The 27,999-nt window shown below is 38.7% G+C and overlaps 1 protein-coding gene and 1 long non-coding RNA gene across 2 annotated transcripts in view; both read right to left on the bottom strand.

Annotated features, from left to right (window-relative positions):
- Window positions 1-27,999, bottom strand: part of LOC145479936 (uncharacterized) — a 321,399-nt gene that overhangs the window by 78,585 nt on the left and 214,815 nt on the right. The gene's annotated exons all lie outside the window — the stretch shown is intronic.
- On the bottom strand, window positions 3-27,989 carry LOC145479944 (uncharacterized). Its single transcript, XR_014048481.1, has 4 exons — window positions 27,879-27,989; window positions 27,090-27,161; window positions 13,017-13,088; window positions 3-106 (listed from the first exon to the last, which is right to left on the bottom strand). It is a non-coding gene; the product is annotated as an uncharacterized LOC145479944 (long non-coding RNA).

Raw genomic sequence — 27,999 nt, 5'->3', positions numbered from 1 at the left:
GTTAAGAATAGGATTGATACTGAGTTCAACTTACAGCCACTTCAGCTTAGTGTTGTTTGAGAAAACTTCGGGAGGCAAGTCCTTTAACTGATTCTCCGACAATTTGCTAACAACAAAAAAGTCACAGTAATTAGTTGGAGCCGAGTGGTATCAGTAATTTATCTAGGGTGATTGACTGGGGAGGCTAGTTCTGAAAGGTCTAGATCTAGTCTAGCTAAAAGCGTTTGTCGGTTGAAGGTGCTAGAAAGTGGTATGAGCTGTATGTGCAAAGTTTGTCAACAATTCGGCTATTATTCTTCATAAGCACTTAACGACTGGCAACATTTCGGCTATTATTCATTAAGAAGCTCTTAATGACTGGCCCCAAGGGATATAGTGAGTTTTTTCCCCGTATCCCACAATATTACCAGAAACAAAACTCACTGTTTCCCGTAGGGCCAATCATTAAGTGTTTTGTTATACCTCCCAACACAAAAATAATAATAATAAAAAAAAAACGGAAAAAAATTATAGTTGTTTAGCATTTAACGGGAGAAACCGGTTCGTCAACAGTTTGTGGAGAAGGTAAGTAAAAATCCCTGATGGTAAGTTCCGTTCGGATTAGTCATTCACCATTTACTTAACAGCCCTCAATTTACCGAGAGAGCCTAGGATGACTTCGACCATTCTCCTCCCCAGTGCTACTCGTCTTGCAATGTCGTTGACTAGAAGCTCTGTACGCGCCAAAAAATCGAATTTTTTCATCGGCTGACAAAAAAAGAATGCGCAGTAGAAACGAAAACTACGAAGCACTACGCAGTCCATTTTACTTCCGGTACGGATGGCGGCACTCTCGCTGGCGCGCTTTTCAAAAACAGCATAACGAGTGGCGACCCTTCTGGGCTCGATTTCCGCCGCTCTCTCGAGTTCAGTCTACGTTCCTCCCCGGGGACAGACGGCTGCACGCGTGAGCGGGAAAGCACGCTTGTGAAGTAAATTCATAATTTAATTCATGCAGCGCACCTGGTCGCCGGGAATGTCATCTGATTACAACCTGGACAGGCCCACCTAACACCTACGGCTCGAAACATTTTTGTGCATTTTCCGTTCTCTTTTTTAAAATTTTGTTTTTCCAACCTACTTTGTTTCACATTTTCGCTGCGGAAGAGCACTGTATGCATGGATACTGTGTTGTAAGGAAGAGATTTTTTAAGCAGAGTAGCGCCGTTGGACTGTGGTTTAACAAACTGATCATGCATGCCAAAGGTCACATGGTCTGCATGGTTTCCGCTGTTAACTTGACCACCTGTAATTGTATGCTTAATTGGTAGTTCGGTTTGCTTTACCTGCGATTTAGCTCATTTAATGAAATACATCTATTGGACTGACTGTTTTGTTTCTTGAGCTCAATGTTTAGGTTTATCCATCTCTTTGTTGACTTTGTTATCCGACGTTCCGGAACCAGATGATTCAAATTTTCCCGACCCTGTTCGCTGAAAAAGTAACACATCTTGGCCATTGACCAACTTTTCTATCGTTTCTCGTTGTAAATTTTCAAACTTTCGATCTCAAATGTCTCTGAAGTTCTCTCGCACGCTATTTATCCTCCATCCCGGGCCGCAATCCGAACTGACGAGATAATTTATGCCCGACAAAACTCTGCGGGTGGTTATCTGATTGGTTAAGACGAACAAAAGGATCGCCATGAGTCCAGCCGTGTCTTCGGGGGAGGAGAGCGGGCTCCTCTCCTGACTATAAAATGTTTAAGCAAGCAACCGGAACGATGATCCTGCTGGTGTACGTTGGATCAATAGTGATCTAATCGGCTTCACATGTAAAATGAAGAATACAAAAGCAAAAACCGACTCAACGTAGGATGATGTTTTGAAGGTGTGCTATATTTCGGCTGGCCAAACCAGCCTTCTTCAGGTACAATTAAAATTTTACATTGGGACGTTTTTATGCAGCCGATATTTACGTAATACCGGAAATATGTAAAAGTAATTGACAGTGTAAATTAAGGATAAGCATACGGTAAAATAAAATAACATGATAAAAGAACATAATAAAAGAAAACAAATGGAAACAATTATATGTTTCTTCGCGGATGTTCAGACCATCAGGATCAATTGTTCTGCCTTTTTGAATCGAAAAAGCTTCCCTGGCCTCACGGATAGAGTCTCGGTTCGAAAAGATTTTTTCGACGGGGATTAATTGCATGTCGTTAGCAGTGTGGTTAGGAGAGGACAGGAAATGTTCGGCGGCTGTAGTAGGCTGTAGTACTAACAACAAATCTAAACCTCTCTCCTGAACAGCGGCAGGTAATCGAGCCTACGACCCTTCCCGATCGATCCGAAGGAATCGTAAACGTTTTCGCGTAACCAAAGCAGTTCATCGCCTGCAACGATGTCGTTCTTGATCGTAGTAATAATCGTCTTTTGTAGCAGCTTGTAGCAGCCGAGAAGGTGAGAAGATAAGTTTAAACTCTGAGAATTCAACCAGCTGTCACTTAACACCAGGACAAAGAAATTGTAAAATCAAATTGGAATCGGCAGTGGGGAAGTTTCAAGAAACATATACCTGACTTCAAGAAAAGCTCAAGAGGAAGCCTTGAGCCAGGTTAAAGAACAAGCAGATTCTAGCAATCCAAAATGTTATGACATTTAATTGCCAGAATAAGTCAAAGCTCCGTGGTGTAATATTGTGCCATGTATAAATTTCATGTACTTGGAGGATGTAGCAAACAGTATGAACATTTCAACTTGAGATTTGGCTTGTTTCTTCGCAGATGTTATCTGTTACACTTTTATTAGCTACAAAAGCTTTTGCTATTAGAGATATAGAATATCTTTAACTGACACCTCCCCTGTACTCCCCCCTCCCCCACAAACACAAACAAACCCTTTATGGTTAGGCAAGTATTTTATTTGTTTTTAGATATAGCCTCCACCCAAATGCATTTTTAAAATTATTTGTGGAAATGTTGTGTCAAAGAAAATAACCATAAGCACAAGCTGACCACTGCCCTTCTCTCTCTTCACTTTAATAAAGGAAGCAGCTACAAGTAGCACAACTCCACTTCCATTATTACAAATTGTAGTTCCAGAAAATAACCATACCCCCATTTCACGTACGCCCTCATCCTCCCCGGAATTTCCATATTTTGAAGACAGAAATAACCCTCCCACCCCTCCGGAATATCCACAAGTATTGTTTTGCATGAACACGAAATTATCTTAAGTCCTTGCGTGATTATGTAAAGTCCCTAGGGGCATACCTCTATAAAAAGGATCACGCGGTTCGAATCTCGCAGAGGGGACGCTAATTCGTTAAGAGACGCTAAGTTCATACAGAGAAAGAATCATAACCTAAACGCAAGGTTTACGAACGGGAAAGCATTACAAGAATTGTAAGTAGAATTATAACATATTTTCAGTGTGTATTACTTCAAGGACAATTACGACAATTACGGCACAGAGCCTCAAAGTAATTGTAATTTGTTTCTTTCAGTTTGACTGTATACTTCCAGACAGAAGGAGTGTAAAAATAAATCCTCATAATTCCCAGCTGTTGTGGTCTGATTCAAGTGCAAAACAAGTATTTTATACACCCCCCATACCCTCTGGAAAACATAGTTTTGACAAGAAAGTGTGTTAAAGTTAAAGTAAATACTCCTAACACTTAGGCGTAGATGCATTGCACATCAACGCTGTTTATTCTCGATTGATATCGATCGTAACATCTGAAGATACACACAAAGAAAACATACAGCAATGTATTGAAACATGCTTTAATAGAAAATAGATAAAATGGTAACTTGTCAAATTACGTTCCTATACGACTATTTTCCTTTGTAAATGTGGCACAATTTCCGTTGAAGGACTGATAAGATGAGTATGGATCAAATTGACACCACAAGTTCTTTTTACGCGGATGCGAAGCAATCCGTGTTAGAAATTAGATCGAGTGTTTTTTTTTTTCTTCATTGTAGTCGCAAATAGCAAGGCAAGTTGTTGTTGGCTACAGGTAATTATAATGTAGCCAATGGTAACTCCTGCCGTTTTTTATCCGGATTCAAGGTTGGCTTTGTCGCAACATGGAAAGCTTCATGTGGTAAACTTTGAGACTGCTTCACGAGATACACAAACCCTCAACTTGCCTCGAAATGTGAGCGAATGTTATGCGTGACAAGTTGTGAGTTTGAGGACCGAGCAGCAAAGGCAAAATTAATTTGTTGCTCAAAGTAGAACCGCTCTCAACTATTCGCAACAACAAGTTAATCACGCAAGGTGAAAAACTCGAAACATCAGCCAAATTGAGAGTTTTTGTATCGAATATATCGTCGCCGCCTTAAAGCGGCGATATACGAGATACGGGTTTTTGTTTCTCGTTTTTGTTTCGCTGCCTTTAGAACACAGCACAACATATTCCTTTTTTTTTTGGTATAACACGTTAGGTGGACTGCATGTGTTCAAAGAAAATTTGGAGGTGTATATTTAATAAAGAACCATCGAAATAACCTCTTGTTTAGTTATTACAAACTTGGATTTCGTTTTTTTGAGCTTAATTTATTTTCGCATTGCTTCGATTTGAAAAATTTAAACCTGGAAAAGCGTTTCGAACGCTTGAGGAAGGACTTATTGTTTACCCTGCAACTTACTTGATCTGACCAAATGTCTATATGTTGTTTACGCTTCCAGAACAGACAGCAGCGTCTTAAGAAACTAGAATTCCTTTTTAAGAACGAGCAAAGCCATACATAACCAGCCGAACGAGAACTGTACGGCTCGTAGAAAACTTGGGGTATCATTCACAATAAACTGTTCAGAATAATAGAAAACAATATATTGATTCGAGAGCATCCATGTGTTCTAATCGATTCAGGCGACACGTATGCAAATAGCGTTCGGAAAATTACTAGCGTTTTGATTTCTTTTGAGCGTGGTTGTTTGCTTGAGGACGTTTTATCTACTTCTAAACGAAAAGGTGAATGAATGGAAGGGCATCTAAAAACTAACTCGACCGTCTCACCCCCCTTCCCCTCCGGAATTTCCTGGTTCTCGTTGACTCCTCTCCACCCCTCCGAAATTTCAAATTCCCTCCGTGTTGGTGGTATGGATATTTTCTGGAACCACACAACAACAAAATTCAATAAATAATAACAATTAAATCATCCATGCAAATAACTGTGCAAAAATATGAAAATAATTAATAATATAAATGATGAAAGAACCAATCAGACAAGAGGGTTTTCAATATGTAATGCACCGGTTGGAGTCTCTACTAACCATAAATCAAACATAAAAGAAGTGTACAGAGTAGCATTAATATTCCCCTAACAAAACTATCGTGTTATCAGCCTTTGGAAGATTATTTATTTCACTCCGATATTTACTATTCTTTGTTAATTTTCAGACCAAACTAGTGCTGTAAATTCCACAAAGCATGACCACCTTAAGATTTATGGTATATGGATAATTCAAATGAGAATGTTGCTCTTGCAGTTCCATAATACAGAAAGAGAAGGAGATGGAGATAGAGCCACCAATAATGGTAAAGTTATGTTGCTGATGTTCTAATCAACCAAAAAAAGTTACAACGATGCCTTCAAGATGTATTGTTGTACAATGTTGCATTACAGGCTGAAGAGCCTTTCATCCCCAGTTACGTCATACGAATTGTAATAAAACCCTGACACTGCATCATTTCCTATTCATCTTGTTCATCTAGTTTCCCAAAAAATTATTCCATAGTGTATGGCACACCAATATGAATCACTCTCTTCACATTAGGCACGTCTACATTTACAGCGGAGCTCCGGCGGCCCGAAGGGCCGCCAAGCGGAACCCCATACTCATATAGGAAAGAAAAGGAAACCCATGAGTTGATTTTCTTATGGTTATCACGGCTAGCTCGTGGGCGCGTACGCACGACGACGGCGGCGACGACGACGGAGTCGCGCAACATGCCGTATTTGACATAAAGATGTTGGCTGAAATGCGTAGTAGACCCAGGTGGATAGAACTGCTGTTTGCCAAGTTCTTGCTAGATATAACAAACAGAACTCACCAGAAGGTTTCCAAGTTGCTTTTGAAAATTGTCAAGAAATTAACTCTTCTTTGAGTTATATTGCAAATAATGACCTCCATAACATTTATTGCCTTCTCATTCTTCCTGTTGCCCTTGGTTAAATTCTAGAGAAGGTTGTTTTTCCCTGTTTGGTTTGGCTTTCACGGTATTAACATTTTCCATACCTGCATTGTAGGCTCTATAACAAGCTGTTACACAATATAGAGAGAATATGTTTTGGACTATTTCGCATAAGTACCCAAAAGATCAAAAGAAAACTGTTCAGGATCGATGTTTTACGACAAAAAATTAAAACAAGCCAAACAGGGGAGTTTAATGATCTCTTGATTGTGGAAGACTCTTTTATATATATATATATATATATATATATAAATTTATATATATATATGAAAAGAACAAAATGGGGCTCTTTGAAAAAAAGGTAGGAAAGTTGGCACCGTTGTAAAAGAACTCGTTAAATACATTCCCTGCACGGAATGATGAGTAAAATTAAAATATACACAAAAAGTCCCTGAGTTCAAATAGTTGTTATTCTGCTACTCTCTTCAAACCTATGTAAATAACCAGGATGTAAATAGTTCTTACCACTGTTAACTTTTATCCTCCTCTATCGGCTCGACTTGTATTTTAAAAGTCTTTTAAAATCTTCTCTTCCTCAGTGATGGAGTTTCCATAAACGCTTTCTTGTGTCCATAAGCAAATTTTACAATGTCATTGATAGACGTATTACACGAAGTATCCTGATTACTTTGCTTTAACAACTGCACCTCGCTCGTTTAACTTCTATATTTTATCGAACATGATCGCATATGAAAGAGAAGAAACAACAACACAGCTGTCCCTGCCTTTTTCTAGACGCTCCACCAAAAAAGGCAAAAAGAAACCCGTTGGTGAAATATTCAGAAAAAATTGCAATCGTTTCCAAAGCGACGGTATTCAAGGTGTCTTTCTGTTCTCTTTTTAACTCTGAATCACTGGACTTCAGCGAAGTGAAAGCCTCTGTCAAGGCTTCTTCGAATTCCCATCTGTCGACACTGACTTACAACACATGTACAGCCCTTCTGACCTTCTCTCGCTACCTCTCTGCCCTCCCTCAGGATTAATTTCTGAGTATGAGCAGATGTGTTGGCAGGAATTATGCATGCGCCATCTGTTGTCCGTGATTTACGGATATCCGGTATTGGCTGCGACCAAAGCCCTCCATTTCGCCGACCACGTGACCAAAGACCCGGAGGCTCTGGGGACGAGAATGGAGTTCGACCTCTTAATACGGGGAGCTTAAGAAAACCACGACGGTAACGGCAACGGGAACGTCTCTTGACAAGAGATTCAATAAACAGTGGAATGGCATGTGCGTTATGATTCTTTGCCGTCCTCTGCAAAACAACAACGTGAGATTCTGCGCTGTCTGGAGAACGAGAACCACAACGGCTAATTTTTTACATTTCTATTTCAAATTTATCGCTGTGTTTCAGATTCAATTACGTGATGGTTTTGAGAGTGACTTTAAAGTAACGCGAGATTCGTGGGTATAATATGAATTCATTTTTTAATCGACGTTGTTCTCGTCGTGGTTTCTTAAACTCCCTAATAATTCCAAGACGGTGGCTGGAACTGGTCAAGAATTGGTAAGAACATATCTTTTCCGTTCGGACATTTCGGTTGGAAATTTTTGGACTAACTTTCAAGACGTTCCGTTTATTTCGGAAATTGTCTGCACCTCCTTTAATCAGCAGTCTCCCCCTTAGTCATTACCAGTTCTTAAACGGCCAATTTAGACAAAACACACATGGAGTTGCCATTTTGGTCAGATTAGAGCTGTTTTTATCGAGTTTTTCGAAAATGTTTGCTTTTGTCGAAGGCAAGGCACGATTTAAATACCACTTATAAACATGAGCAGGAGGCCTGTGAGGTATCGCGCTCAAGAAATACTTGATTATAATTTGGATGGAAACTTCGCTTTTCCCTCGGATAATGGCTTTGAATCTGACATCGAAGGATTCGAAAGTGACAATGACGATGATTTAACACGCAAATGCCACATCAGGAGCCAGATTGATTTGAGAAATTTCGTCATTATTGAGGATTAGGAAGCAGAGGAGGCAGATGATAGCGATTTAAGAGCAGCAGGAAGGCCAAATAACCATTCTTTCGGAGTGTTGTCCAATACTCACCACTTGTTCAAGTCGCGAAGGTTCGCAAATTGACGCGTAGCACACTTTTAAAGAAAAGGTTGTTTCTAGTTTATTTCTTACTTCTCAATAGCTTCGCGTTTACCTCGCCATGAAGTTCAAAAGGGAGCGAAGGTTGTGTTTTTTCGCTGCCGTCAATAAACTTGACGGACCTCTCAAGAAACAGATGTTCACTTTAACTTGTTCAAAAGGTAATGGTATGCGGGTTGTGACTGGTGGATTTTGATCCATTTTTTAAAATTTGTTCGGGTTTTGGTTTTGTGAGGTTCCTCTATTATGCAGCGAAAAAAATGAAACATTCAAGGAGAAGCAAAATTACACGGGTGTCTGGAAAACCCGAATAGCTAATAGCGAACAGCGAATAGTCCCGAATAGCGAATAGCGAATAGTACGAATAGTCTCCAATAGTGCGAATAGTGGCGCACAGTCTCGAATAATGGCGAATAGTGGCAAATAGTGGCAAATTAGTGGCAAATCGTAGCAAATAAGGTACCCACTATCTCGCAGTCAACCTCGCAGCAACGTGGAACGGGATTTTCCCGCTAAAAAGCACAGACGCTTATCGGGACAAAAGGTGTTTCTAAACGTAATTTCTTCTGTTTTAACCACTCCAAAAGCGTAAATACGTCTTTATTAGGTTATCCTTATGTTTTCTGTTTTCTTAATGTCGGCGATGGACAGCCCGAACCTGAGTCCGGAGAAGAAAAGGTAATAAATTCACTGAAATTCTGTTGCTTATTTGGATAATTAATTAACGCAAGGATATTAGACCTAAGGCGGTGACTATTGACGACTATTCGTCACTATTTTTTGCCGTCCTCAGCAGGCAGAGGCGGTGATATCGAAAAACCGAAACGGTGAAATTCGAGATTTGCCTTCTAGTGTCCTGGCTAATGAACGTCTAGAGGCCTAGACTGATTGCTCTTGAAGTTATTTCAACTTTTTCCCCGCGCGCTCAAGATAATGTAGTGGAGCAAATATCGAATGCACTAAGCGCACGGAGACAGCTTTGGAGATGTTAAATTCAAGGCTACGAGAGGTGAGTTCACGTTCGATTCTTTCAGGCAAATGCAAATAGTTACCCCTGCTAGCATTGATTACTAAGCCACAACAACTGCTGGTATTCCAGTAATGATTTTTTTCCAACATAATAGGCACTTTCATTTTTAATGATCCGAATAAAGGTGGTCTTGTTTAGACATCCCGCTGCTGATAATATTTTCATGATATTTTGGGAGGGAATAAAATTATTCAGTGTGTTGTTCGTTTTATCAGTTACATCAGGCGTTCATGATGAAGCCAAGATACCTTATAAAGTAGTTGCAATACATGGTTGTTATTCATGTCATCCTTGGCTCCAAACCCAGGTTGACACATCCTTCTTAACATAATGTTCAGGACGTGGGGGTAACATCCAACAAAGAACATATCCTTTTCAAAAACCCTTGAATTATTTGCTATTAAACCATTAGCCTTCCCCTTCTGGGTTGAGGCATTATCCCCAACCAACCCTGAAACATTAGTTATGCCATGAACAACATGATATTCTACATCAGACTGGTGTTTTCCTGACCCACTCGCTGTCAAACTGTTACCAAGGACATATGCCCTGGGCTTATTGATCTCTGGGCACCAGGTGTGGACACCTACAATGCGCCGCTCTTCGCCACCTTTGTTGGAGTCATCACTCCATACATGGAAATAATATTGGCTACGTAATATTAGTCTAGCGGCCTCCCCTAATAGGATATTTCAGTCTGCAGTGTGGATGGCGAGACAACAATTGTTGGGGGGCTACAGTTAAATAAAATACTAGAAATTGGATGTAATGCGATGGGTGTCTTTTGGCTAGAAAGCAAACATACATGCTGTTAATATCTCATGCAGGCTATAAACATGACTGTTCTGTGATTTGTTCCATTTTTGCCGTGAGAAAATGTGTCCACAAGGGAATACCTGGGTTTCTTTACATTTTCATCATTTTCCTTTAATTGTCTTTTCAGCTTTTTGGAAGCAGATTTGGTCCCTCGTAGTTTGTTATCGACTTGTTTCGTTTTCAATTCAGTAGACTTCAAAGTTCTTTCACGCTTCTTTGCTTCAGTTTGTAACTTTAAGACACCTTTCATTAGGTCATTGTTAATTCTTCTCAAAAATACTGTAAATATGAAAATGTCATAATAATTAAAAACTGTTCCTTACTATGATAAATAGGACCCTTACAAGTTTTATGAGAGTACAAACTTGTATTTTGTGTCATTTGAATAATGAATTTAAGGATAGAAAAATTAAAGTATGCGGTGTACTTGTGTGGATTTCTGAAAGTTACTGTTTCCTCGGTCTGCTTATATCGAGTCGACATGTTGACCTGCTAATTTACAAAATAAAAGGCAGACAAACCCTTTGGGAAAAAATGCATTCTCACAAAATTTAAGTCTAGACTAAAATTTGTTGGTCATATGCATGCACTTTCGGTTAAAAGGCTGTGTTTTTTTTTTTCTACCAGAAGTTCTGGCGTAATATACGAAAGCCGGCCGGTCACATAAAATTAAAAATAATCTAAATATCTATCTAATTTTGAACATTTCGCAATGATTTGAGCAAGCAGGCTTTTTCAAAAGAGGATTTAGCTCCGATTCAAATCTTGTTTACTGCGTACCCAGCTATAAAGGAGCCCTTTTTTGCGAAGCAGTGATATCCAGTCCAGAGTATGTTATTAAATTTTTGTTTGCTTCGCAACTAGGCGTCCAACTCGATGGCCAAAATCGCCGCTTCAAGTTTGGTATTTAGACACAAACCCGTGCCCTATGTGACCATACCATTTAGTTTGCTTTATTTTACAAACTGTTTTTACTATTTTCCTTTTAAGTATTCCTTGACCCCTTGTAGTGGTAATATATTAACCCATAAGTTTGAATTTAAAAATTTTGGTGACAACACCGGTAACCATTGGCCGTCGATATAAAACCCGGCAGATGGAACATTCCGGAACATCCCGGAACATCGAATAATTATAATAATTATGACAAAAATATGTAAAATTAGATTAGAGCAGCGCATTCACGCGCGTACTTCGCATGTCTGGTCTACTTAAAACTAAGTTTGATCGAATGTCAGATAACGATCTGCATGTGAAATTGAACTAGCGATGAATAGATTATAGCCTGCGGTGAAAGTATTTTTAATTAATTAAGTATTAACTTTTACTGGACAAAACATTATCTAAGAAATGCATTTCAACAGTTGGCGACACTTAGATTTTAATTTCAGATCGCCAACACATGTAACAAATATTTCTTGAGACAATAAAGTTTTGACCAATGACCCTGCAAGACAGCGTGCGCGTCGCCAGATGTTTGTAAATTTTGTGTTTGTATTTGTTTACACTTCATCAGAGCTCGAGCAATCCGAACTAGTTTAAAAAAAGAAACTCAATGCCGAAGAGTTTCTATTTCCATCTCATGGAGAAACTATTTCTTCATGAGAAATCGTGTATATACGCATATCTTTGTATTGACGTAATGAATTGAATAAAGAAATCACACTCGTGTATTCATATTTTTAGGTCTGATTAAGGAGTTCGAACGCCACCACCTTGGTTTTCTGTGAAGAACGAAATCTGGGAATAAGGGACAGTCACGGCATTAAACTAACGGCGAACGACTGGAAGGAATGGATTACTCTTCTTAGTTGCTAGCCTTCACTCATTGCAATCACTTTGGTTTTTCTTTCTTTTTTCCTGTTTTTTTTTTTTATTTGTTATATTTTTGTTTTGTTTTTATTTTCCGAGCTGATATCAATATATTTTTGTTTGATTTAATTTCTAAAAATTTAATTTTACGTATTTTTTGCATAATTATTATAATTATTCGATGTTTCGTGATGTTCCGGAATACGCCGGGATGTTCCGGAATGTTCCAGGTTCCCGGTTTTATCGACGGCCATAACCATTGACATCGCCACAATTTTTTAAAATTATGTGTTTGTGGGGAAGCGGCATTTAGTGTTAATTCAGAAACTTTAAGAAACACTTTTTAGGAGATTTATAGACGGCTTGATGACTACTTGAGCAGACACTTACCTATACTTCGTCGTAGAGTTTGTATTGTCCTCTTCAGGCCGGCACTTTCACACTGTAGGCGTTTACAGAATCGCTCAAGTTTGTCGATTTTTTCCTCGCTCGACAGGTTTTTCAATTCTACTCGGACACTGTTTGTAGCTTTTTTTTTTTTTCACGTTTTCATTGGTAATTTCTTTCTTCTTCTTTACTGACGGTTGATTTAACCGGGAAAACTGACTGCCGTGAACTATTTTTCGTCCCATCCGCTCGACATTTTGTTGCAATTTAAAAATAATTTGCTTCAGTGAGCTTGAATGTAAACATTGGCGAGTTGAGCCCGCGTATCCCTAAGAACAGCAGTTTCCCAAAAAAGTACTCTGCGCATGTCTCAAATATATGGGCATCAGGGGGTTCAAGGAGGAGGATACCGTTCCGTGAGGCCTAACTTTGGATCTCATTTCTTGAAGCAACTCATCTCTTCCAACAAACCCGAGTACAACTGCTTTTGCCATGTCTCCGAAAATATTCTTTAACCAAGGAAATTAAATCCGCTATCATCTTTGCATTTAAACAGTTAACGCTGAAATTAACACCGTGACAGCTTTTTGTCAGGAAGAAAAGAAACCTTGAAGTAACAATTTGTTTATTAACTAATATGCTGCTATTACTAATCTACTACAGGTTTTTTTTCTACTTACAGCCAAGTTAAGTCGACCAAGTTGGAAAATAGTTCATCAGGCAGCTCCGTAATTTGGTTGTGATTAAGATATCTAAGTAAATAGGAAACAAATACCCATATATCATGTATGAACATGTTTTTAACTTAGAAACGCAACAGACGGGTTCACGCTCTTTGTTGCATCATGGGTATCTTTTGCTGCTTTGTTTCTTTACAATCTGCCCTGATTACCCATGATGCAACTAAAAGCATGAACCCGTCTATTGCAATTAATCAGTCAATCAATCAATCAATCAATCAAACAATCAATCAATCAAACTTTATTTAAAGAGGGTTTACACTTGCATGAGTGAGTTTTTAAAAAAGCTGAAATTACACGAGCCCCTTCGGCGACTGCAATTTCAGCTTTTCGAAAAACTCAAATTGATTCCAAATTGAGCAAGAAAAACCGTATGATAAGTTATTAATAATACAGACAGAAAAAAACAAAATTCGCGTGGAGGAAGTGTCGCAAGATCTTGTTTGAAGCCATTTTTTCTCATTCGAGAATTCATTCCACACTAAATTTTCGTCATCACTTTACGTAGTATCATTGGCTTAGATAATTTCCTATTGTCTTTCAGCCAATCACAGTCCAGAATTACGATGTTTAATTTGCACTGGTGTTACACTTGAATGGTACTGCTCTCAGCCAATCAGAATCGAGTAATTTTTTCATGTTTATTGTTAGGTAGGAAATCATAAGCGTGATTTCAAAATCGAACGACCGTATAGCGCGAGCACGTTTTGAAATTACAAGTATGATTTCAAAATTGCACGACACGAAGTTCAATTGCCACTTTATTTCATTTCATTTTTTTTTTTCACTTTATTAGATCTATTTTGAAATAGCACAATTTTATTCCCTTATATTTTAGAGTTTGGGGTATTGTTTCAGTAACCGTTTTGTTGAAAATAGCGGAATCGGAAACACCTTTAAATCTTATTTAGTTTGCAAAACAATGTCATGTGATGAAAACTCATTCGAGCGTAACAAAGGAACAAGTAGTTCTGAAGTCAGAACGAAAACAGTGTACTTCGTGCATAAAAGTTCAATTCTCGTCGCCTGAATCAATGATGGAAGGCCTTCCTTTCTTCTGTGGTTGAGGCCGAGATCTCTCGTTGTTTTTGGAAAAGGAATTTAAGGGTGCATCCTCTGTAATTCTGCGATGGATATCTCTTGAGCTGTGAAACTCCCTCGAGTGCGCGTTGCTTAGTGGATAGTTTTTGTCATTTAAATACCGTTCAATGGCACTCTGCATGATTTTAAGGGATTCCAGCTCGTTATCATCTCCGTTTTTTTTCTTTTTTTTTTTTGTGACTTTGGCATAGAACTTTATACTCAGGACCTTGTCAAGTTCTTGCGGCTCCATTTGTTTCAAGATATTTTCAAGATGGCGGGACTGGCACCAGCTTCGGAATACGTTCGTTCATTCATTTGTTGTTGTGTGATTTTTCGCTGGAGTCGGTATCACACGGATCTTGAGCAGATGTTGAAAAAAGTACCCAGGCAGTCGTTATACTGACAAGCACTAGCTATATTGCAATTGAGCTAAATGTTCTGCATTTGAAGTCGTACGAAATTCAATCGAATCGATGTGCTCAAACTGTTTTGCCTTTGATTGTATTTCTTGGAATGATTAATATAGCTTATTACTCGTTTGCAGGCCTTTAGGGCGTGAAATGAGTCAAGGTCTTTATATCAGCCTGTAAACATTTCAGTCTATTTTCCTTAGCCTTTGTCGTTGTTGTTGTTGCTTTTTTTTTTACGTCTCTCAAGCAAGCAAGACATTTTGAATGTCAGAGTTATTGTGGTGCGTGACATAGAGCTACGAACGCGTTTGTCGAAAAACATATACTTATCTCGTGATTTTTAGCCCATTCAGAAGTTAAAGTATTAGGAAAAGTGCTGATGTAAATGCGTTTTTGTTCAGTACAGATAATCAGTCGCCCAGATAGCCAAAGTAAGTTCCAGATGTTTACACTATGGCTGGTTTGCAGTGTCACGCCATCAAAAATAAAAATCGTAACTATTCAATAAATTAAGTCAAGAAGCTGAGATATGAAAGATGATTGATATATAAATAACCTCGCCAAGTTTTAAGTCTGTACGGTTTTCCATCCGCGCGTTATTCGGAAAAGTGTTTAACTCAAATTTATAGAGCGTTGTATGGTGTCGCCATGTTTGTGTCTCTCGGAGGGACACAAACATGGCGGCCGTAAAGTAACAGAAATATCTGTCATTGAGTTTTGCCATTGAAACGAAACGTTATCACTCTAAAGCTCCGATACATTGAAATTAATACTTTATCTAGAGCAAGAACTGTTTAGTTAGTAAAAACTTGAGCAATAACTCATCTTTTGACTTACTCGACAGCCTTATCGAGCCGCCATTTTAATGTCACGCAACGCATAAACTTGGAAATTCCGACGTGCTCCATTACATAATGAGGAACCCTGTCGCGTTTAAACGTTGCAAAAGTTATTAGATGGTCTTACATCTGATGAAACTAAAACTTCTCAAGGATTGGTAATTTCTTATTTTGGAAATTGATGACGTCACATGAAAACCGGCAATTTTCCGACCGCAATGTTGGTGTACCGCTGAGGTACACCAACATGGCGGCTCCATACTGGGCTCTGTAAATTTGTGCAAAATATTTCGAGGAATATCTGAGGTTTGGAAAAACGCACAGACTTAAAAATTAGAGGAGTGTCATCTTCATTAATCTCCTATAACATGACAATTTCTTGACTTTATCCACTGAATGGTTTTCGAATAATATTTTTATTGCGCCAGGATTCCGCGACAGTGCAAGCCAAGAATTGTTTTGCTGAGGTCAACATACATTACTTTCTTTCAGCTTAAATGTACAATAATTCGCTACATGGGTTTCATTCTTTTTAAGACACATAACTCTGTTACAAGAAAATAACGACAGATTATCGTTTAGTTCGAGATTTTAACTTTATTATACTTTGCGAAGTTTCTCAGAGCGTTTTACATAAGACTTCATAGGTGTACTCGAACAGATACACTCGTAAACAAATTCTCTAACCTTTCTGCTCTTGTTGCTGAGACGTTCTTTAGTTCGTGCTGGGATTTTACTTGGGTCACGATCACGTCCAAAAATACGATGATGCTTCTGAAGATGCTCTTTATCAAGCTGAAGAGTTGATAGCGCCGGTTGATAGCTCCTTTGGTATAACATGATTCTTGATAAATTCACTCAAAATGTGCGCTCGTAAATTGATCTCTCGTAAGGCTTGCAGACCGACCCGTTCCGAAAACGTTTAAGCCCTTTAGTGTCGGTCTACCGCGAACGGTGTGTACGTTCGTATGTGATTTCATCGCCCTAGAAATCGTGGAATTCGTGCCAACTTTTCACGACGACAACTTTCGTAAATTCCATGTGCTGTACGCATGCACAGGTGGCGCATGCGCTTTAGAGACCAGACAGCGATTTGTGACTGAACGAGGGGGAAAAAAAACAGTAGTGAAACAATCTCAGATAGTGCAGAGTGTAAATGTATAGCTCTGTCACAGTTCTCATAACACAGTTCCTGTGTAACCCCTTCCATTCACTCCTGGTTTGTATTGACCTTGTTAGTCAGCTAGGGATTTTGATGAGACATGATCTTAGCATTGTATATGTTTGATGTGTGTATTTTCATTCACTGTCCAAGAATAGCTTACAATTAATTACCGTTTGTCAAGACAGGTCTTAAATATTACTGTAGTGTTTTACGTTGATTTTTGCTCATTTTAAATCAAATAATACATTTGAGTAGCGAACGTGACAATTTTACTCTTCACCCAAACGTTTGTAACTTGATACTTTTATTTTCCTCGCAAAGGTATGTAACCTGAAACTCTTGTTTGTTCTCGAAAACACACGGAGGATGTGCTTGCATTCTTTTCACAGCTGAAGATAGATGGAAGAAGGTTGAATGTCGGATGAAGAAATGGAAGAGGGATGATTTGCTTCATTTAACAGGCAAATTTTCTTTTGACTGACAAAGAAGAACTAATCTAATCATCAAATTGTCACGGAACAGCAGGTTCTGTTGCCATCTTTGACGTTAACAATAAAACCACTTAAATTTAAAATACACACTGATATCGATTAATACAACTGAGAAGCGTTTTAACGAGAGGTATTGCAAGTAAACAACGCTACTTGACCGAGATTATACCCTTCATAAAAGTTTATGCTTTCAGTAGATACCACGGAGTCTGTAGCAATATTTGAGCAGTTTCCTGGGTTTTGTACAATTTGACAAGTTTTAATGCCACTTACTCGGGAGAGTTTCAGCTGCGGGTATGAATATTTTGCTCTCTTTGATAGGGACAATTAAAGGATGAAATAAACGCACTAGTGTAGTTTGGGAACAGCAGATGATATTTCTTGAACCAAGTTAGGCGTAATCCCAAAAGACACGCAGTCACAGTAGCATTCTTGTATCGCGCCAACGATGCTAGAACGCATGCGTATGACTTATTAGGGTTCTACCACACGGAAAAGGGCACAACGTAAGTGTGTGATCTTGTATGAAATGTATTTTCCATCTGATATGTAGTTGACACTAACGCTTATTAATCTGCGCATGCGTTTAGAGCAAATATTGGTTTTGTTCTAAAGAGAAAAGTACCACTAGGAGAGCAAGGGGCCGACTGAAACATATAAATAGCTTTTTGAAAACTAAAGGAGGTAACGTAGGTACATACACTACCCGTTTTACTTACTGCTCACAAGTACCCACCCCATCCTACCCGCCTTGCAACAAGCCTAATTAAGTAATTGAGATTAATTAATTATACAAACATTAAAGCTTACACCTTGTGACCACAATGTCACAGTGCCACAGTGCTTTAGCGACGTCAACTCCCAAACCATCCCAATAGTGCACTCTGCACTAAAAAGAGGGCCGAATTTTAAACCCAGGCCTCACTGCCTGGGTAAAAAATCGTCAAAATATTCGTCAAAATGGACACTGAAAGTTAGAAACTTCCCTTAAGGACGGTGGGGGGAGGGCTTTCTTGGTTACCTAAGACCAAACAAGAAGATCTGTTAGATCTTAAAACCGCGCTTTTAAAATTTAACTGTTTTCTTAGCACTACAGTCGCAACGCAGTGCACATTCGAAAGTAATCCTTGATGATTCATTGATTACTGTAGACATCACATCACTTGATCAACACAGACTGTACTATTGCACCATCAGTCGTAGCCGTTGCGAAATCTCCGATGACGTAATAGTGTTAATCTGGAACTTTCTTTGGGATATGTATGGGCATGAAGATACGAACACTATTAGCAACAGCTTTCTTTCTTAAAAGTCAAGTTTAAATTTAATATTTTCCTTGAGTAAAGGGCTAGCAAAGAAGTCACACGAGTCACATAATTCAAGAATTGCGTTATCGACGGCTATCTTTAGTACGGTGGTTATTTCCCTACCAATGACGTCATCATTGCATGTCCTGACATGTTCTTTGCTTGGCTTGCAAATATTTCATTTTCCTTCCGATCTATGAACTCGCTGCGATGAAAGAGCCAAAGAATTTACTTCATTTGCCTAAAACCACAAGAAATACTCGCAAACTTGCAAATAAATTAATGACCGTCGCTTCTGGCGAAATAAACTTCCAAAGTAAACACGATCTTATTAGTCACGTAGCGAAAGTGAAAGCTGCAACGTCAACGCATTCCGTGGCTGACGTAATACCTTTTTTTAGCGTATTTATTATTCCCTTTGAATCCAACGCTTCGATAAAACCAAAAGAAAATATATTTTACCCACAACAAAGGAAACAATATCCGTAAAATTATCCGTGTATTAATGTTTTAACACACGTTGCGTGACTCAGAATTTGGCCGAGCGGAGGTCTGCGTCTGGTCACCGACAAAAAAAAAAATAATAAACCACGGGTAAACCTAGAACCGCGCTCGGCCCATGGCCGCGCGGTTAATAAGAGGCCTCACTGTCGGCTGCAATCATGTATGCTTATATAACAAAACTTGAGTTCCAAACTCTGGTCACCTTGAGTTCCTGTTGCTGGATCTTATTATGTTTACAACATTGGCACAGGTGATCGACAATTTAGGAATTTGAAGTTTGATGTATTTTAATTCCTATACGGTACTGTGACTCGCTTTTCTTTGTCTAAGGATCCAAAAATGCCTAATGCAGAGCATTTGTTGCAGTTTGTTTGACACGCGTCAGAAATTTTATTTTTCCTTTGCGCAGGTGAGGGTGCTGAAAAGAATTCTTTATGTGAAAATCTGAAGATCTCAATTCAATACATTGATACTGGAGATGTGCCATTTAATGTTTTATAAATTCTGATATTAGCTCATGTTCATTACCGCATCGTATCTGCTTGGACGGGACTTAAAAGGTGGATGGGGTTGAATAGTTTAATTGTGAGAATTACATTTTTTTAATGGTAAATAAATATTGAGTTCCTGGTGCTAGATCTCATTAGGAAATTTGTCTTTTAGTTTACATTTTCTGTTGAAAAGAGTTAGGGGCGATATAAAAACCAAAGAAGGAAGGGAGGTCATATAAACGTTTACTCCAGTTTTCAACTGGTGAATACTAAGAGAAGTTTTATTTAATCTTTTTAAACCTTAGGCTACCATCCTCCACTACCTTTGCAAGACCGTTCAAGCAGGTGCCGTTTCTGGCAATACATGCAACCACCATGCAAAGCTATCTAGTTATTGTCAATGTACTGTCAATTAAACATTTAAACCCAATCTTTTGTGTTTTTTTTTTCTTTTCTTTTTTCTTTTTTTTTTTTTGTTATTTGCTGAAATTGTGCGCTTACATGTATCACTAGCATGATGCATTCTCTTGAAGTCAAAAATAAACTCATCAGTATAAAAAGCAGCAGGGAGCCTGGGATGGAAGGAGCTTGGGAGAAATCAGGCTTGGGGTTCATGTTTAAAAGTACAACCTCTGTGACACTCTTCTCTAGAATATTTCTTTCTAGGTCAGTTTAAGCTTAATGTAAAATAATTCTTAAAGCTATCTTTATTTACATAAGATTTATGATGAAAATTAAAAGCATTGAGAATAAAGAAAAGAATTGATTATTATTTCAAACATAGAGGCAGTAAAGCTATTACAGCTTCTCAAGACAGATACTTTTAGAAAACAAGGGGTTTGGTTATAATAAGAGATCACCTGATATTGATCTTTCCAGCTTTGTCATAACCTTCCTTACTGAAATCTTTGTTTTGGCAATAAATCATTTTGACTTAACAAGTTTCTCCTGGATAAGTTAACTCTTATTGCCAATGGCTTAGCATAGGATGTGTCCCTGTTCATTTATTCTTTCCTCTTTAATTCACTTGCTGCTTGGAACCAGATTCTGTATTTTCTTGGTTCTTTTCATATAACATCCTACAGAGTTTTCATTCACAGTCTATACAGGTTTAAGTTAACTCACTGAGAAATGAAAAAAATTAGAACCCATAGCACCAGTTTAGGATACCTCTCTTGTCAGAAGTTCAGAAGAAGAAACAGCTTTGCACTGCATGAGGACGCCCGAGGAAACAGACCCTGCTCTGATCTCATATTTGACGAACATTTTGACATGAAATGAAGCACCTTTCTGCCAAGAGGTCTCGTCCATGTTATTCTGAATATCACCCGTTTCATCTAGGTCTCCCGTACAATGATTTTATATTATTTTACTATCTAAAATATCCACACGTCTGCTCGGAGCTGGTTGGCCTCACAGAAGAAAATGTTATTTTTGACGGTTTTGCGGATAATTTAGGGCAGAAAAATAATTCCTTGGTACATTATTTACTTTCTAACCTAGCATATGACTTAATAGTTCAAATGCCTTTTTAAGGGAGCACTTTCCATGTAACACTTTCTCATATTTCGAGGGTTTCGAGTACTGATCAGCAGGTCCTCCACGCTATCGTCTACAAAATAATGGGTTTAAACCCAGTGATCATTTTTATGCATATGTTAAATGATTCGTTTTCATCACCATTCAAACGTTTTAAACCATATCAAGATCATATTTTTGTGTTTGTGTTGTTCATTGTTGGGTTCTCCAGATATCGCCTGCTACGGAGCAATAGGCGAAGTAGTCCCAACCGTTCTTTACCGCGACCGAATTATTATTATTTTAAGTTCACTCGGAGTATTGTTATGAGAATATTGTAAATTGCTCGCTTCCGAGCCCTTTAAATGTAATTTGGTTCAGTAATAGGGAACTTGCGGATCGCAGTTTTATTCACCAGTTGTTCATTTGTCCGAGTTGGAATGCATGTATTCGCTTTCGAGAAATATTATAACCGACACGAAAATATAGAAAAGCCAACAGTAGCCTCTTTTCAGTTAACAGCTAGAAATCTAAAGTTATTGTTCTACTTTGTACTTTGCCGACTCTTTGTACACCTGAGCGTGTGCAACGCTGTTTCACTAACTTTCATTTAGAAGACAAGTAGTTCGTTATCGGGTCATTTGAGTTTCTTTTATTATTACAATCTACTTTCCGTTCCCCCAGAAACTAGCCAGCTGAACTACTTTTCACTAATGAAGTTTTATTAGTTTCCTCGGAGGTTAGCCAGCTGAACTACTTTTCACTAATGGAGTTTTTAATGCTTTCTATTCATAGGATAATTTTTCCTTGCTGTCGGTAACACCAATTCAGAATTTCAAATTTAGGTATCTCACTTTTAATTTCCTAAGTTGGTCTATCTTAATCTCAGCCTGTGTAATTCTAATCCTAGCACTCTATTTTTAATTTTGGTAGCCTCGTGGTGTTGATTAGAATTCGCTTCCTTAATTAAGTACTTTCCGCTCGTATTGTATACTTGAAGTTACATTAGCATATTGTAAACACTTGACGTGTAAAGGATGATATATAAGCAAGTACGTTTGTAAGGATTATTCGATTCTACAGCGGCTACTCCGCCGAGTATGTCAGTTTCACCCTCGACGTTAGAGTGCAGAATAAACTACTGTTGGACCAAGTTATGTCTCTTCCTTGACGTCCGTAGTGAAGACCATTGAAGTAGATCCTCGTGTACCAGGAAATCGTGACGAATTTCCGTTCCCGCAGCCAAGCAGTGCTCTCCAGAGTTAGATTCCCCCAGTTGTCAGTTCAAGTGTCCGTTCAGTCCGAAATTTACAGTGTTGCAGGAAAAACTTATCGTCACACGCCCAAGAAACGGGCATAAAGCTTCACTTTTCAATCGCGTTTTCAACTGAGCCGGCGATCTCGAAATTTTGCATGTTTTTGTGCCTTCTGACATCTAGTTTTTGAAACCCAAAGTATTTTTGGACACAATATTAACATGTTACCTTAACATGTTGATCGCTTTCTTTCAAATTCTTTGAGCAATCATCGGATGAAAAACTTTTCTGGTGTCATTTTTTAGCGGCCGTTGAAACTTCACAGGCCAGCTCACGAGCGACGTCATAATGGCCAAGATAATCGGGCGCGCAATCGCATGGCTACGCAAGCAAAGTTGACCTCTCCCTCCTGGCGTAGCGGGTGAACGGGCTCCTGAAAGTTACCCACTGACCATCTAGGTCCAGACTTTTCAAGTCAGTTCAGATTCAATCAGTTCGTAGTTACAGTTACAGAAATCCTTCTCGCAAACACAAAAGCAAATCATCGCAATGCTTTTGTATTCTAAAATTTAGCATTTAAAATCTTTCGAGTGCTGAAATCTAGATCAAAGTTATGCAAAATGCTAAACAATGCTAGCAATTCCTTTTACAGAAAAAGAAGAAAAAATGCTTGTTTAACCAAATAATGCCAAAAATATGCTAGCATAATTGAGAAAGGACTATCCCCCCCTCCCCCAACTGGGTTTCGAACATCCGCCGTCTAAGGCCGTTTTACAGTGGCTTGCAGCGTGTCAAGTTCGTTATTTTCGCGAGGTAGAAGGCGAAACGATTTTCCATTGTAAGGAAAATACTTATGGTTCTTTTTTAGCGATTCCATTCAGGGAAAGTCTTCACAAACCTACGTGATATTGTGAGTTCGCCAGCAATCGATATAAACGAATGATTAAAGGCTCCGGGCGATTTTTGTGTCGGATTTCCCACACTTTGTCAACGCCAGCGAAATTTATTTATTTATTTGTTCACGAGAGCAAAGCGTTTGTCACGTGGTTTCTACTTGGCGTGTAGACTGGGTTCCACTAGCAAAATGTTGAGTGTTTTTGTGCGGCGACCATTAGTGTGATTACTCTTACCGCGCCGGGTGTTGTTTTTTGGTGAGTTTTGACTTGTTTTTCAGATTCGGAGGGAGTCTTAGGCCCTAGGTCTTAGTGTTTTTAGACACTCGCTGCCGTATTTATTTTTGCGCAGTGGCTATTCGTACGGCACCCGTACGGCGACTTGTATTTGCTATTCGTACGGGAGTCAGAAGATTTCATTGAATTTCTCTGTAATTGCTGATTCTTCCTTATCCAAGTTGTTATATTCACCTTTAGGAAAAAAAAGCCATTCCAATGAGCGCCGTTTATTTGAGCCAGATTAATTTGCGTACTCTCTGCATACTCGGCGAACGACCCACTCGCGACACTTCAAATTTTTTACGAGCCGCAATGTTAATACTCACGCACATGTCACGCCATAAGAAGGGACCGTACAGCGACTGGTATCTGCTATTCATACGGGATTCCTCGAGTATAACTAAAAGTTACCATAAAATTTAAGAATCGCTAACCTGTTTTTGAATGTCATAGTTGAACACTTTCCTCAGACAATACCTGTCCAGCCGTATTTTGGTGGAACAGTTTGCGTTACAGGATTCAGTGTGCATGTATTCCTCACCTGATTTGGAAGGAGAAAACGTTCGAAGCATCCATCCTTCGGTAAACTAACCGCGAGTAGCCGGACTAAATACGAAAAGAACTATCTAACGCTGACTGAAACTGCGTCTGCTAAGGAAGCAGGAAAAATTCCCGTATGAATAGCAAAAATGCGAATAATTCGTACGGGACTACCACCAAGAGTTCAAATTCATAGAAGTTCCAAGTTGTCACTTACCACCCGATCCAAGTCAATGTATTCTAGGTTTTTAAAAAGCTATAAGAAATTCTTTGCGCACTTTTTCAACCTACAGTTTACTTTGTAGCCGGCAAATCTGTGAACCAGAGGTAGCGTGACATGTGCGTGAGTATTAACTAGCTCCGTAAAACTTTGAAGTGTCGCGAGTGGGTCGTTCGCTGAGTATGCAGAGAGTACGCAAATTAATCTGGCTCAAAGAAACGAACATTACGAACACTCATGAATTAAGGTTACGGTAACAAGGATTCTCGTATCGATTCTCGTATTGAAAACAATACGATACGAGAATCCTTGTTACCGTAACCTTAAATCATGAGTGTTCGTAATGTTCGATCCTTTTGTTTCTTCGTAAGTTCCTTTACAAAATGACAATCCGGTTAGCGTTCCTTTGACCATAATTTATACAAGTGAAATAACAACGTAATGAAAAGAAACCGTGCAGCGCCACGATTTGACCTAACCTGGAATGAGCCTCGGTCAAATCACGTGTCCTAAACGCTCGGACGGATTGGTCTGAAACGAGCATTAACACTTTGCGTGTATGTGCTAAATAATTTATGATAAATCAGTAAATATTTCAGTGGATTTGGTGCAAAAAAAGCTATGTTCCCAATAAAAGCACTGTTTATCTTGATCCCAATCTTCACTTTTTGGTCAACTTTCTAGTTCAATATTTAACATACATTAATAAATAATTGTTGTCATAATAGCCGCTTTTTAAATGTTTTAGAAAAGGCTCAAAGTTACTAATTTAAAAAAACAAAACAAAACAAAACGTTTTCGACCGTACGGTCATCACCAGTGGTATATGATGGAAATTTACTTCTCAAACTCATTAATAATTCATCAAGTTAAAACAAAGAAATCACCATCGTGAAGGAGGTTTGGATATCCGGTCTTAATTAGCAAAGATTTTGACGAGTTTACTTCTCCGTTTACTCCTTAGTTTTTGTTGTTTCGATTGAGAAGATATATCAAGCACTCGAGACAGTGTTCCCTCGGCTATCCAAACACCTAGAAGTTCGTCAAAAATACTCCGCTGCGCGTTGTATTTTCAACTCTCTTCTCGGTGTTTGGATATCCCTATGAAACACTGTCTCTCGTGTTTGATATATTACATAAAACTTGGTTTTGTTCGATTAAGTTATCCCCGAGGGGAAAAGTTTCGCAATGAAAGAATGAACTTGTTTGTTTAGGGTTGGTTTCTCGCAAGCAATTAGCAGGTCTTCTATTATTTTCCTCCGACAATTGGTTTTCTCGGTGCACGCAATGTTCCATGTGTATGCTTGGGTTGGGCGTTTTGCGAGGTGACGGGCCGGTTCGGAGTTCTGAGACTTGTTCTCGTGTTCTGCTTTTTGTACTGCGAAGTTTCTTTTGTTTCCCCAATGTAGGTTTCGCACCATGTGCACTCGGCACGATAGATGACAATTGATTTGTGCCAGTTTTAATCTTTGAGATTGAATAAACTTTTGATTTTCCTTGTTTACCACAAGATGATGAACATAAAACGCCCATCCGCAAGAGTATTTAGTTTGTTTATTAAACTCTTGCTGAGTTTCTCGTTGTCGAACGAGTAGGGTAACTTAATAAATTCTTTCCTTCTCTCTTCAAACAGATACTCTGGGATTAAATTCTCTTCCTTGTCTGTTTGGTCGTAGAAACGGTTGATTGTGGCTTGATTGAAATGCTTAGGATAACCTGCTTTGAGATAGATTTCGGTGATTTCTTTTATGTCGGACTCAAGATTGGTTGATATCCGCTTTGCTCTGTGTAGCGCAAATAATTATTTTTTTAAAAAAGGGTTTTATCAAATTTTACCTAAGAACGAAATCCATGCTTGTCATGCTTGCATCTAATCTAACAATCTTAAGCCAACTGAGAGCTGGCCATAAGCAGGCATTAGACATTTCTCCAAGTCTATAAATCACTTTTGATCAAACATATTGATCTTGCCGTTTTTGACTACGTACAGTACTTTGTAATGTAAAACGTGTAGGCAGGCCTGAGTAACAAAAAGTTTCTTAACGTTGAACTGTTTGACTTTGCAAATATTTCAACACACTCCTGAATGGAAAAAGTCTTTACGGGATTGTGCGAAAGCTATAGAGTGCCCTCACATCACAAGTAGTTCCTTGATGAGCAATGCCTCATAACACCCTTTATAATTTATTTTCCGAGTTCAGTGGCTCACAGCCACTTTGATTTTTCAGCTGGAAGCCGTTAACAGTAAGTGGTCAACGATAAGCTGCTATTCTGATGTTCCCGTTTTTAGTACAGGTTTCTTAAACTTGATTTGGTCATATTAGGAAAATTTTATTTTTATTTTAGTCACGCACTTTGTAGCGTAGTTGAATACGTCAATTTCAACTCAAGCGCGCGTCGTCGTGACGTGTAAACCATTTCTTCCGTGTTGCATATAACAAGTAAGCGCTGGCAAAAGTAGCCACCGTCTTTAATATCGATATGGATATCATATGCATCATATACATGAATTACCCTTTCTGAAATTTTAGGAAAATCCTGGGCGGTGCTGTTGTAAGTTTGTATTCGACAATCAACCCTATCATGTGAATAATTTATCTTCAGCTGTGTCTGTTAGTACGGGTAATAAAAGGTTGACGGGTGAAATTAGGAAATTATTAGAATTTTGACACAGCACAAATGAAATTATTTCTTTATTTCACGAGTACACCATTTGATTACGTTTTAATATCATAGGTGACAAATTACGCTTACAGTAATTGTGGGTTTTTGACTTGTTTATTGTATTGAGAAACGCGAAACGTGTAATTTTGCACGTGTAATTGTAAATTAAGGCACAAAATTTAGCGCCAAAATTAAGGAGTAATTTGTAACCCATGATATTATGGGTAAGATTGATACTGAAGTCAACTTAAAGACTGTATTCAACAATATTGTGAGTAACCCTATTGTGTGGATAATTTTTCTCTAGCTGTCTTTGTTAATTATGGATATGATCGATTCTGAGTTCAACTTACAGTCCTAACAGCTCAGTGCTGTTTGAGAAAATTCCTGGAGGCAAGTCTTTTAACTGATTCTCTGACAAATCCCTGACAAGGAAACATCACAGTAAGTAGTTTGAACAGAGTGGTATCAGTAATTTATCTAGGGTGACTCATCAGGTGAGGGTAGTTCTCAAAAGAACTGTTGTTGGTGAATTATATCTTGAAAACCACGAAAAATGTCTAGTTAAAAGCGTTTGTTAGTTGAAGATGTTATCAATGATGGTGCAAGCTGTAAGATCGTTCCAACTTTGTAAACAATCCGTTTCGATTGTTAATCAAATTAAGTTGCTCTCTTCTCTTAAGTCAAGAGAAATTCGGTGCCAGTAGCTATTATCATCTGTTCCAATGCGTTTGTCCTAGGCTGGAATAGCAGCTTTCCAGATTCAGTTGCCGAACATAGTTTTTACTGTAGTTTAAGCGTTTAGTTGAGTCCCAGTCAATTGTGTGGTGCTGTGTGAAGTTTTCAGCCAGTCTCTCCGATATAAGAAGACTGGCGGTCCGACCTTCTGATCTTTTCACATTGGCCTGTAACATTGTTGCGAAAAAACCTATTGTACATGTGAAGACGACATTTACAAAGTAACGTAACGTCGTAACGTATGTGGCAACGTACCTGGTAGTTACAAACACAACCTATAACTGTGAAGCTCTATAAATGATTCGTACTACTCTTGAATTACTTAATCTTCTGCACTAATTCTTGGTACTTTCTCACTTTCAAATAGAGCATAATGGTACCATGAGGTAATAAATATCGCTTACAACGCAGCAGTGCCGGATGGCAATGGCCCTGGAACTGACTTCAATTGTTTCCCTCGGCACGAGACCGATATCATGGAATGAGGTCCCTCGAGGTATTCGCAGAGACAGGGATTTAGGCATC

Source organism: Orbicella franksi, chromosome 2 (assembly GCF_964199315.1).
Source record: "Orbicella franksi chromosome 2, jaOrbFran1.1, whole genome shotgun sequence".
Lineage (NCBI taxonomy): Eukaryota > Metazoa > Cnidaria > Anthozoa > Scleractinia > Merulinidae > Orbicella > Orbicella franksi.
The sequence above is the reverse complement of the archived record's forward strand: the minus strand, read 5'-3'. Positions and strand labels throughout refer to the sequence as shown.